The following is a 13,601-nucleotide window of genomic DNA, read 5'->3' as shown; positions in this document are numbered from 1 at the left end:
ATTCTTAGAATTAGCTGTATGTTGGGGCACCTGGGTGGCACAGATGGTTGAGCGTCTGTCCTCAGCTCAGGTTGCGATCCCAGCATCCTGGGATCAAGCCCCACATCTGGCTCCTGGCTCCTGGCTCAGAGGGGTGTCTGCTTTTCCCTTTCCCTCGGCTTCTCCCCCTGCTCATGCTCTCTCTCTGTTTCAAATGAATAAATAAAAATCTTAAAAAAAAAATTAGCTCTATGTGTATACAACTTAATGGGGCTCTGATAAATAATATTTTTTTAAAGATTTTTTTTTATTTATTTTTTGACAGAGATAGAGACAGCCAGTGAGAGAGGGAACACAAGCAGGGGGAGAGGGAGAGGAAGAAGCAGGCTCATAGCAGAGGAGCCTGATGTGGGGCTCGATCCCATAATGCCGGGATCACGCCCTGAGCTGAAGGCAGACGCTTAACCACTGTGCCACCCAGGCGCCCCTCTGATAAATAATATTAAACAGAATTCAATAAACTGAATAATCAATGATTTAGGGTCTGTATTTCTCCACAGTCTTTGCTCTTCGGTGTAATGGTTAAGAGTAAGAGTTCTAAAGTCAAACTGCTTGGGCTTGACTTAAAATGCTTGGAATAATTCCTGCCACATAGGAAGAACTAGAAAAATATTAGCATTATACCAATTGCCTCTATCACCCTAAAGAAAACTTGCTTCTTGTTCCTTTTTTCCTCATCTCAGTGAAAAGGGCCCTACTGTGCACTCACCTTCCAAACTAGAACCCTGGGTGTTTACCTACTGTGCCCTTTCCCTTAGCCATCATCTTCAATTAACCATCAACTCCTACTGATTCCAACATACTACAATCCCACAAATGTGTGTAACTCTCTTCATTGACATTATCCTTTTCTTCATTGCAACATTCTCCTACCTGATCTCCCTGTCTTGTCTTTTACCCTCATCCAACCCTGCTCCCTAAATTGATTTCTAAAGTATACATATGATAAAAAGTTTCAAATGCTCCCTTTAGCTCACAGTCCAAAACCTTTAAAACAGCTTTCAAGGCCTCTAATTGCCTGGAAAGACTGCTGATCTCATCAGGCATTAACTCTTATCATGCTCCTGTTCCATTCCAAGCTGCCATTCCAGGGAACTTATTTGCCCATTCCTGAAACCTGACCCATTGTTTCTCCTCTAGCTCATAATTAACCTCTTATCTTAGACATGACTGATTCCAGGAAACTTTCCCCAAGTTCCAAGTCTGAATTAAAGCTTACTTTAATGTGAATTCACACTACCTTGTTTTATAACGATGTTTTAACTACCTTTTAGTTATATGCTTTACCTATGTATCTCAATGAACTATAAGCTCATTAATAAGTAAAAATGGTCTTTTTCATCTTTATATCCTAAGGTTCTAGTACAAAGTAAGTATGTGCGGAATGAATAAAGATAACTCCCTGGTTACCTGAAAAGGGTCCTTTAAATGAATAGACATAATAAAAAGAACATCAGACAAGAGAGCCAGTCAGATCTCTTCCATTCACTGCCTGCTTGACTCTGAGGACATCTGACCACCTGAAAAATGTTTGCTTTATTCTTTTCTTCTAGACTAAAAGTGATCTTGAAAGTCTCTCTCCCTTAAAATTTATGTATTCTATGCAAGATAGTAATTATAACAAAATCTTATTTTAAGGATAACTGGCAATTAATAATTTAACAATATCAAATTGATTTAAGAAAAAAACAAAACTCTCACCCAGTAACTGCTAGTTTAATGTTGCCTATTTTTCCTTCCCTCTCCATTCAGTGGCTGCTCATCACTTTCTTTCTTCCCCTGAAGATTATTCACTAAGTTCTGCCTGCTTTTCATCAACTGTAACTCATTATTTCAGAAAATTTCATGCTCATGTAATTCTTTAAATTCTTGACTTTTCTTTTTCCTGTTCCTCTGTCACTTCCTACCCAGTCGCTCCAAGAAAATGTTCTATTTCTCTACTGGAGTTCAGAATTAACCCCAATCATAGCTAATAATCATAAGTAATACATGAGTGAAGGGGAAAAAACAACAACACTACAGTTAACCCCTAAACAACACAGGTTTGAACTGTGTTAAGTCCCCTTACATGCAAATTTTTTTCAATAAATATAATATAGTCTGTAAATGTATCTTCTGTATGATCTTCTTAATAACATTTTCTCTTTTGCCAACTTTATTGTAAGAACACAGTATATAATGTAGAGGCCACTTCTGGGCAACAGGCTTAAGCAATGGATTACAGAGCAAGGCAAAAGGGCCCACAGTGACTCCAACCCCCTGGCTGAATACAGACAGGCCCATCAAGTGACCCACCTCAAAATATCCATAGCCCCTAACTAACCAATGGACCATTTACAACCAGGCACAGTTTCCGAAAAAACAAAAGGGAAAATTCCATAAGTATCCATAGGTCCTCACCTTCTCTTTAAATACAGCCCCCATCTACTGCATCCTGACAGAGAGTCTCTCCTCTGCTGTTCTGCCCACCAGTCCCTTGAGGCATATTCAGTAAACTTCTATCTCCTTTGCTCTGCCTGAGGTGAGTTCTTTCACTGCATGAGCTGCTGGCTTCTACCCAATCAGGTTGCCCCACACTTGGGGGCACCCATCCCATCAGGAGAGACACATTATGATACATATAACATACAAAATACATATTAATCAACTCTTTATGCTATCAGTAAGGCTCCTGGTGAATCATAGGCTATTAATAGTAAGTTTTGGGGGAGCCAATTTATACATCAATGTTTTACTATGTGGGGGAATCAGTGCCCTAAACCCTGTGTTTTTCAATGGTCAGCTAAGAATTCAGAGTAAAGTTTAGAAATCAGACTAAAAACCACAAAAAGCAGCACTGTTATCAACCTGTTGATGTCCATGAAATGCCAATAAATATCTTTCAATGTCTCTCTAAAAGCATCTTTTTACTATTCCATTCTCTTAAGTCTACTCTTACCTTAAATACAATGACTTCAGATACTAAGTTTACTTATTTATTCTTCCAATAAAGTACTATCTCTAACTCTTTCTAGTTGTCATTAAGAATTTGAGTATCTCAACTTCATCGTTGAGTTTAACAAAAAATTTATGAGTTGGCCTTGGATTTTAATGATGACAATTCTTTGTTCCTATGTAAAAAATGCATTCAAACATTTTGAAGAGCTCACTTTCAAGTGAACGCTTATATCAAAACTCATTGAAGGTTTGTTTTGTACTATCCCAGAGAGTCGACTAATGATAAAATAAAATTTCAACTATATTTAAAGAAAAAATGTATTTTAATCATAAATAGAAAACAAATTACAGAAAAAAATTAAGTGATTTTAAACATTTTACTCACTGGACTATAAGGAGAAATCAAGTTATGCTGCCTTGAAATCTGGTGTTCTATTCAGATATACACTAAGACCCCCAAAACCTCTTTAAATACTAAACTGTACACTCTGTGGCTTTCAGGGCACATATGTGTTTTCAAAACATAAAAGGTTATATAAGAATTAATGTGCAAGAATGCCTACTTGTAAGCAAAAAAATAATAATCCATGAACAATTTAGTTGTAAATAAGTATTTTGGAAAAGAAATATTTAAAAATATTTATATTTGCAGAAAACATCAAATACTACAGGACAGTATAAATATGAATGAGAAATGACTCATAATCCCATCAAGCACTGATAGTCACAAAATTTAGTAATTTTTCTATGAACATACTACATGAGTATATGTAAACATATATTCATATGCATAAGTTGAAAGAAAAATTTTAAAACTACATATAATTTTATTATATGTAGGTTTATATTTTTATTTTCTACACAAGTTTTTAATATGAATATCTTCTGATAATATGTATTTTCTATTAGCCGATATAAAAGATGTTCTTCTATGGATACACTCTATTTTATAATTCGCCTACTATTAGACCACAAAGATGACGTATGATTATTATAATTAAGCTGACGTGAATACCCTTATGTCTTAAATACAAGTCTTTAAATGCATCTTGGATTACTCCCTTAGGATACAGTCTGAAACTGGGATTATAAAGGATGCCCACACTTTAGGTCTTTAATAAATTTTTTTAATTGATTTCTGGAGAGTTTGTACCAATTCACAGTCCCACCAGAGCTTTATGAAAGTGCTCATCTCAGAAATTTCTCAGCTTTCAGTTTTACAATTTATTAAATATCAATTTCATAGGTAAAAGTGTTCCCTATTGTTTTAATAACTATTTCTTTCACTAGTTATCAGTTTGAATTTTTTCATGTGTTTTTGATCATTTGTTTCTTATTTTTATCTCCTTTGGACATTTTGCTGTGATGGATTTCTATTATTGTTTTTGTTATTTATCTGTAATTGAGTTCTGCAGAACTTTGTCTAGTGTACTCTTGCATATACTTTCATATTATTTCAGAATTCTACCTTTTCAGCAGAAAAAATCAGATAAGACATAATTTTTACATTTGAAGAAGGCCTCTTCTAGTTTAGCCAACATGACATAAAAGATTTAATTCTCGGGGCACCTGGGTGGCTCCGCTGGTTAAGTGTCTGCCTTCAGCTCAGGTCATGATCCCAGAGTCCTGGGATCAAGCCCCTCACCCGGCTCCCTGCTGAGCAGGGAGCCTGCTTCTCCCTCCCTCTGCCTCTTCCCCAGCTTGTGTGCGCTCTCTCTCACTTGCTCACTCTCCCACTCAAAAAATAAAATCTTCAAAAAAAAAGATTTAATTCTCAAAAAATACAATATAACAAATTATCAACTAAAAAAAATGTTATAATCAAGAGAATGTTAACCTCTGTGAGGTTAGGGAACTCCTCTTCCTTTTATAAACACACACACACACACACACACACACACACACACACTTCCCTCCTCTTTCTAACCCCTACAGCAGTACCTGACATACAGTAATCCCTGATACAGAGCACATGTTCAAGTATTTGTTGTATGAATCCTTTCCATGCAAAAGCTTTTTAATAAATTAGAACACACTGTGTACTTAAAAATCAGGTTCAAACATTTTATTTAATTAACACAAAACTCTTTTTTTTCTGGTGAATTGTAGGTGCTGACAAAGCACCTGGCTGAAGAGAACTTACTACGACAAGGTTTCAAAAGTTAACTCAAGTTGCAGTCTACAGAATTAGCCCACAATTATTCAACAATCAAGACCTCCTTTGAACATGAGGAAACTGTTACTTCATCACTGCCCTCTGCCGGTGGCATTATTTCCCTTTAATTTTCCCTCCATGTACTGAATCTTTGCCTCACAAAATTACTTCTGACCTGCCTCTATATTTAAACCACCCACAGCTAAAAATAGCCTAGCCATCTGGAATTTAGTAAGGCTCGTAGGAAAAAAATTGTGCTTCAATGAAAAGCTCTGCATTGTCATGAGTACACTCCTCCAGGTCGGAGTCCGAATCTATGGAGACTCTGCACCTTTCACTGTCTTTGAGCTTTCTAACAAATCTGTACGTTGCAGAGAATTGAGAACAATGCAGAGCAATTCCTGACTATCGATGTAAATAAACTGTCGTGCAGAAGTTCAACGGACTGTCCTTCCCCACTGTGGAAGAAGCTAGTTTTGTGTCCCTTTCCCAATTTATTACAGCATTACTGATCTCTAAATGTTTCTTTTTTTTAGTTCTCCTTGATCTGGTTGTAACATGTGCCTGGTACTTTCATTGATAATGATGCTAATAATCTTTAACATCTGTCCATTTGATATCTACACAAGAGTCATGATGGTACTTTTTTTTAAATTATTCTTTAACACACTGAGGCCAAACTATATTTTCCCCCCTAGACCTCTTTAGAAATAAAATGATGCAGGCCTACAGACAACAAGGCCATACCCAAATGGCAAAAAATCATTTCCTATGGACCATCCTGTATGTAACAAATACCTATCATGTACTTGTCATGATCCCTGCCCTTAGAAACTCTCGGTTACTCAAGAGGAAGGCATCTTACAGTTAGGACTGTCTGTCATGTGATCTGGTCAAACTACCGTGGTGCTGCTTAGAAGGGAGTTATTGACTGGGAAGGGAGAAAGCAAAGGAGGAGGAAGAGTAAGGACTAAAGTCGGAGGAAGGTGAAAATAAACAAAAAGACTCCCAAAGCAGTGCTTAACCTCTCCCACATTAATGGATAGCTGACTCTATCATTTATTCACAAAACAAACAATGGCATAAGGATGATTCCCATGTATACTGTATTGAGTATAAGGAAAGTGAAAGCAATGGAATCAAGTTTCTTCTAGAAGAGATGAGACAAATGGGGAAGAGTCAAGTGGCAAAGACTGGTGTGAATTTCACTTCTAAGTGTTTCATAAATCAATTCCTACTGGTTCACTAAGGCCGCTACTTTTCTTTTGGCCTACATGACAGCTACTATATAGCCAAATTCAAATCTGGATAAGAAATGAAAAAAAAAAAAACAAAAAAACAAAAAACTCGCTTTGAAAACATAACATTTTCTAAAATATAAACTGTAGTAATAATGGTATATTTTCGATCCATATAAAAATATACAAAACATTACACATTTTCTGGTAACATTCATTTGAAGTCCATCACAACCTGAAACACTTCTTATAATTTATTATTTACAAATGAAGCTACTACTTATTTACTTTGAATGCCAGTTATTTTTATTATAGAGGCAGTAAAAAATGCAAAAATCTGACCTTGTGCTATAAATGAAGGAAACAACTGGTCACCCACAAGTCTCAAGGGATATCTCCCCTTGGCTTCCCTCCAGAGTCTGGGACCTTTCAAAGGAGCAAAGTAATTTCCTGTTGCTATTGAGCCTGTTCCTGACTTCTAGCATCATGGCATCCAGGAGATATTTCAATCAGGAAGGTTAAATTCTGCGACAAGGTAAAGGATTCACTCCCAGCTTCCAAAACTATACATATACAGGTTTATAGAACTTGAAGAAAAGTTTTAAGTGAATAGGGATCAGTTGGGTATAGAGAACCAGGTAGGAAATGAGAGGACTCAAGAGAAAAACTTTGTTTTAAAGGAAAACATGATTAATATAGGGTACTTTCTGGACAGAGTAATAAATACTATTAAATATACATCAGCTTTAATATATGTATGTTTTAAATATATCTGTAAATTCCCTTGATTACTATCTGAGACAGAAATTTACACTACTTCTACTTGAAAACATTGTGTTATTACAAGATATTACTTGAACTTTTCCAAAAATAATTATAGTCAAAACTCATTTGGCAAATATTTTGCCAAGCCTTTCATTGTGTGTGTGCATGAGTGTCTAAATGGAAGAAGAAAACTTAAGTAATTAGTAGGATTAAAAAAATTCTCTATGCTACAAATGCAACGTTCTCAAAAGGCTATGTCCTGGTAACTATCATAATCCTTTAGAAATTGTTTATATTATGATTAAAAATCACTTTGCTCCTATATTCCCACAACTAGTTCGTATGGTAAAGAGATCAGTAAACTTACTTTTATGCGTAACATCTTTAACATTTGCTCCCCTTTCTGTGCTTGTGATTAAATGTAACATTTTGAAATCCCAAAGTTCTGAGAAAAACATAAATCCTTGTCTCACAGCTGCTGTTTGACTCTGGAAACACATGCATTTTCTTTTCAAGCATCTACCATCAAAACTCCCAAAGGGCTTGGACTGGAGAACACCTGCATCTCTTCATTTAGTTCCAATAACAGAGCCTAAACTCCAAAATTACAAAAATAGACGTTCTGTTCAGCTGTAGTTACATTTGGCCCCTAATTCCCGTGAACGAAAATGCTAGGAGCATGAAATCATTCAGGCAAGCTCTGTCATCAAGAGGATAAGATTTTTTGCACCAGAAGCCCAGTGGGAACATGATAGAAAACTGGCAACAATTACAGATAAAGTACATAGTAAAGTCCCTGGGGAGGAGAGAGGAAATGTAATAAGATAGATGGGTATAATTTTTACACATTTATGCCCAAACCACAAATGTGAATTGTCTTTAATTGCTACAATATATAAGCATTCTTACTCATGTGTCCTGTCAAAAATACTAAAAACATAACTTCAAGGCAATTCACTTAATTCTACATTATAAGGAGAATTTTTTGGAACAAAAAACATTCCCCATAAATTAAAATTTACAATCTAAAGTACTGCCTCCATTTTAGAAACTCCTTAGCAGTTCACATTCTAACCAACCAACTTGAATGGCAAAATAAGATTGTGTACGTTTGCTGTTATGTTTTAATCAAGAAAGAGATTTAACTGAATTTCCAATTTAACTGAATTTCCATAGATGAGAATTGTAATTGTGACTTTCCAATAACAGTGGTCAAAAGTTGCCTATATTTGATGGATAAAACATAAAATAACTTTTAATATACGACAAACTAGCTAAGTTAAAAACTTTATATATATTTCTCAAACTGATTACACTGGGGACTAGGAAGATTGGCTTAAACTATTTTATTTAAATGACATTTTAAGAAGAACCTTGTTTTTCATTTTTTTTTAAAGATTTTATTTATTTATTCGACAGAGATAGAGACAGCCAGCGAGAGAGGGAACACAAGCAGGGGGAGTGGGAGAGGAAGAAGCAGGCTCATAGCAGAAGAGCCTGATGTGGGGCTCGATCCCAGGATGTGGGGCTCGATCCTAGAACGCCGGGATCACGCCCTGAGCCGAAGGCAGACGCTTAACCACTGTGCCACCCAGGCACCCGTTTTTCATTATTTTAAAATAACATCATAATCACATAATTCTAATTTTCTAATCTTAGGAAGAAATAGTTATTTTGCATTTTATATATAAAAGCAAAAATAGCACATTCGACCTACTTGTACAAGTAACTACAGTCAAACAGATACTTTTAAAGATATCTTCTTTATTAATGGTGGGCCAAAATCAATTAGATGAAATTTCATAGAAATAAGTATGAATTTCTTCAAGTAAATTCATAAACTAATTTAGATATATGAAATATGGAAAACTATTATCTTAAGAGTAGTTTATGTGAAAAATAGTTCTTGTTTCCAGTGGCACATAAGCTCAAAACAAACAGTAACTAAATAGAAGTTCACTACACAAATCTGGAAAATATACTCTTTACTTTTTGCTATGTGGAGGATTGTGTTAAATTTTAAGAGACACATTTTCAGGGGCACCTGAGTAGCGCAGTCGTTAAGCGTCTGCCTTTGGCTCAGGGCGTGATCCCGGCATTCCAGGATCGAGTCCCACATCGGCTCTTCCGCTGGGAGCCTGCTTCTTCCTCTCCCACTCCCCCTGCTGTGTTCCCTCTCTCGCTGGCTGTCTCTCTGTCACATAAATAAATAAAATCTTTAAAAAAAAAAAAAATTTAAGAGACACATTTTCAAACAAGTAGTGGAAGTAATCAGTATAGCAATGAATGTGAACATATCATATGGGAAATGACTAAAATAAATTTATTATGTTTAGCCTGGACTATTAAGCTTTAAAAAAAAAAAGCTTTTATGGAACATCTACCATATGCAGGGGGAAAAGAAGGAATAATTGAACTAGTGCTGAAATTTACAGCATTAAGAGGGAAGTAGTGCCATTAATTAAAATAGTGAATAATGGTGTATGAAATGGGGTGGGAGGATTACATTGAGTTTAGTTTTAAATGTGTTAGGCACCATTAAAATATCCACAGGGAAATGGTCAAGAGGTGGCTGAAATTTCGAGCCTGGATTTCAAAAGAAAATAAATGGAGAGATATAAACATATGGTTGGTTGCTAAAAACAGTAGTGTTGATTACATCAACCAAGTAGAAAGAAAACCAGTAACAAAATCTCAGGAATGACCTATATTTAATGTACAAAAGAAAAAAACATACAGTAAGCCCTCCCTTATCTGCAGGTTCACTTTCTATGGTTTCAGTCACCCACAGTCAACCACAGTCCAGAAGCAGATGCTCCTCCTCTGACATATCCTCAGAATGTCAACAGTAACCTGATATCACAATGCCAACAACTCCCCTCACTTCGTGTCATCACATAGGCATTTAATCATCTCTAGATCACAAGAAGAAGGATGAGTACATTACAATAAGCTATTCTGAGAAAGAGAACATATTCATAAAATTCTTATTATCGTATATTGTATAACTGTTCTTTTTTATTATTAGTTATTGCTGTTAACCTCTTACTATGCCTAATTTAGAACTCAAACTTTATTATATATGTATGTATAGGTAAACACATAGTATATGTAGGATTTAATACTATCTGCAGTTTCAGACATCCATTGGGGGTGTTGGAGATAAGGAGGGACCTATCATGTTGAGGAGAGACATGCAGACAGTTCAGCAAGGAGAACCAAGAAACTACATTGTTCTGGTGTCAAAAATTGTGAGCCTAAAATTTTACCTTACCACAGCTATGAATGATGTAGAAGACAGGAGACTCCAGAGTCAGAGACAAAGAACTTTATTACTCATGGCACAGCAAACAGCATGACTATCAACACATTTGCCTCAGTTCCCTCTGCCCCCAAGTTTCACAGAGGAGATGACAAAGATGTATCCGGATGGATTCTGCACAAGCAGAGCGATGCAGGATAAGAGATGAACCCTGAGTTGAAGAACCAAATCTTTCTCAATGGGAAGTTAACATACCCTCCATTGGCTCCCGAGGGGACACTAAATCTATCTTCCAAGGCAGTTGACCATACAAACAACCTTGAACAGATAGTCCAGAACAAAGGGCAATCAGTGCCACCATTCACAAGATATGCAAAAACTCAAAGGACCTACAGAAACTCCTCTCTTAAAACCTGGTGGCCAAGAAAGACTAAGGTTTCAACAGAAAGGATATCATCATATGTAAATTCCAAAGACTAAAGATGATGTATAATGAAAGAGGGAAATAAGAAAAATAAGATAATAAGTTCTGTCAGGTATATTTAAGGCTGATATATTATTTCATGTCATTTATAAAACTAAAACCAAACCAAGAAATGGAAGTTACAGTTCAACAAACAGAGGATCTAATAGTAATTAGACCTGCTGGTAGATATTCTCTCCAGCAACAGATATGTACATAGAAGAAAGAGGAGGGAGAAGCATAAGGAGAGAAAGCGGAAGGCTATTAACATTTATTAACGACTTACTACTTATCAAATATGTTCATACCCATGACCACCTGTCATAAATGTTTATCTCTTCATTCATTCAACAAATGATTTCTCAAAGCATTCCCTATGTGTCGGGCAACGTTAAGTCCTGGAGATAAAATGATAAACAACCAGTAACTAATTCTGCCCTCACGCAACTCACTGTCAAGTGGTAAAGACAGACAGCATTCAAATCACTCACCTATCTAAATCCATACTGTCATTAAGTGCTATCAAAGTACAGTGAAGTATAAAAATCAATGTAACAGAGCTACTTAATCAAATTGGGTAGTGGGGAGTAGGGTAAAGAATATCAGGGAAGGCTTCCTTGAAGAGGTAGTAGTTGAGCTATGATCTTAAGACAGAGCTGGAATTAAACAGGTATAAGGTGAGAAGGTAAGGGTAATTGTGAGAATCCCACACAGGAAAAACAGCATATGCAAAAGCATAATTACTAGTGGGAAACTGAAAGAAGGCCAAGAGATCTAGAGCACGCAGAGAGAAGGGAACACATTTTAAAAAGTCCTAACATTGGCTTAGAAATTGAAATGGAGGGGCGCCTGGGTGGCACAGCGGTTAAGCGTCGGCCTTCGGCTCAGGGCGTGATCCCGGCGTTCTGGGATCGAGCCCCACATCAGGCTCCTCTGCTATGAGCCTGCTTCTTCCTCTCCCACTCCCCCTGCTTGTGTTCCCTCTCTCGCTGGCTGTCTCTATCTCTGTCAAATAAATAAATAAAATCTTTAAAAAAAAAAAAAAAAAAAGAAATTGAAATGGAAGACCTCTAAGTTCCTTTGATTCTAAATTTATATTGTACTTTGTAATCATTTTATATTCTCAAATAGCAGATACCTCAAAATTTATTTAGACATTAAAATATAGATTAACAAGGACTCAGAACTTTTTAACAAGCAGAACCTGCTATAAACCACAGGTAAAACATAGCATATGAAGAAGAGCCAGTCTATATTTAAAAGGGAAAACATGTTTAGAACCCATCTTAAAATATTTTACATACAATTATAGTCACCAAGTGCTTCTACCTCTGAAAGAGCCAAAGAAGCATCTTATTTCTCTTATTTGATTCCTAATATCTACACGAATGTAAAATATAGAAGCGTCATAGGGTGCCTGGGAGGCTCAGTTGGTTAAGCAACCCAACTAACTCTTGATTTCAGCTCAAGTCATGATCTAGGGTCCTGGGACTGAGCACTACATGGGGCTCTGTGTTCAGTGATGAGTCTGCTGGAGATTCTCTCCTTCTCCTTCTGCCCCTCCCCCCACACTGCTCACATGATCTCTCTAAATAAATCTTTAAAAAAAAAAAAAAAACCAAAGAAATAGAAGTGTCATTAAGTGGTTCCCATGAATAGTAACAATGAATACAAAATATGGGCTGGCACACTGGGCTCCCACAAAAGCCTTCAGGTACTTCACTGCAATCAGAGTCAGTCAAGTACAGAATGCAATGGGAAGGGGAGAGATGCAAAGGGGCTTGCTGAGGCTTCAAAAACAAAGCAATGCTGTGGCTTTTTTTTTTTTAACATTTATTCATTTATTCTGAGAGAGAGAGAGAGAGAGGTCACTCGGGCATGCATGAGTGCAGGAGCCGGGGAGGGGCAGAGGGAGGAGAAAAATCTCCCGGCTGAGCCCAGAGCTGACCTGGAGCTTGATCTCATGACCCATGAGATCATGCCCTGAGCCGAAACCGAGATTCGGTGGCTCAAGCGACTGAGCCACGCAGGTGCGCTGAAAGTAAGGCTCTTTTGACAGTGCTTGCTTCATATGAAGTAAAGAAGGAGTTCCTCAAATTTAAGGACTTTTTAAGGGCTAGCGTCTGCAATGTTTAGTAATATGCACCCTAAGGTGAAAAGACAAAATGATAAACAGCTCAGTGGGAAAATGTTATATAGTTAGAAGCCCCAGGTGAAGTTCAGAGTCTGACTTGCTCAGCACTAGACAACTTCTAGGCTTCTAGGTCCTCCTTTGTAAAAAACAAATAACATTTGCTATGCCAGAAACAGTACTATTTGGTAAACAAATAAAAGAATTTACATGAAATTGAATTTTAAATAGTAAAGTATTTTTATGAGTTTTTCTAATAGCATTAATATTTCATTCAGTCATATTAATACCTAATTCCCATTAATAAAAGCTGTCCATTCTCTCATATTCTGAAATCAAAATAAAAAAACTCTGCCTCAGTGTGCCTCGCTGGCTCAGTTGGAAGAGCATGAGTCTTATGTCCAGGTCTTAAGTTCCACCCTCGTGTTGGGTACAGAGATTACTAAAAAAAAAATAAAAATAAAAAAATAAAACTCTGCCACTTTATCCTAACTAACCTACTCTAAAAACTTGCTTCCTGGGGCGCCTGGGTGGCACAGCGGTTAAGCGTCTGCCTTTGGCTCAGGGCGTGATCCCGGCGTTCTGGGATCGAGCCCCACATCAGGCTCCTC

At 36.8% G+C, this 13,601-nt stretch overlaps 1 protein-coding gene across 14 annotated transcripts in view; it reads right to left on the bottom strand.

Moving 5' to 3' along the window:
* The window catches only part of VPS13B (vacuolar protein sorting 13 homolog B), a 768,204-nt gene that overhangs the window by 504,865 nt on the left and 249,738 nt on the right, over window positions 1–13,601 (bottom strand). The gene's annotated exons all lie outside the window — the stretch shown is intronic.

The sequence above is a fragment of the Ailuropoda melanoleuca genome, chromosome 9 (assembly GCF_002007445.2).
Source record: "Ailuropoda melanoleuca isolate Jingjing chromosome 9, ASM200744v2, whole genome shotgun sequence".
In the NCBI taxonomy this organism is placed as follows: Eukaryota; Metazoa; Chordata; class Mammalia; order Carnivora; family Ursidae; genus Ailuropoda; species Ailuropoda melanoleuca.
The sequence above is the reverse complement of the archived record's forward strand: the minus strand, read 5'-3'. Positions and strand labels throughout refer to the sequence as shown.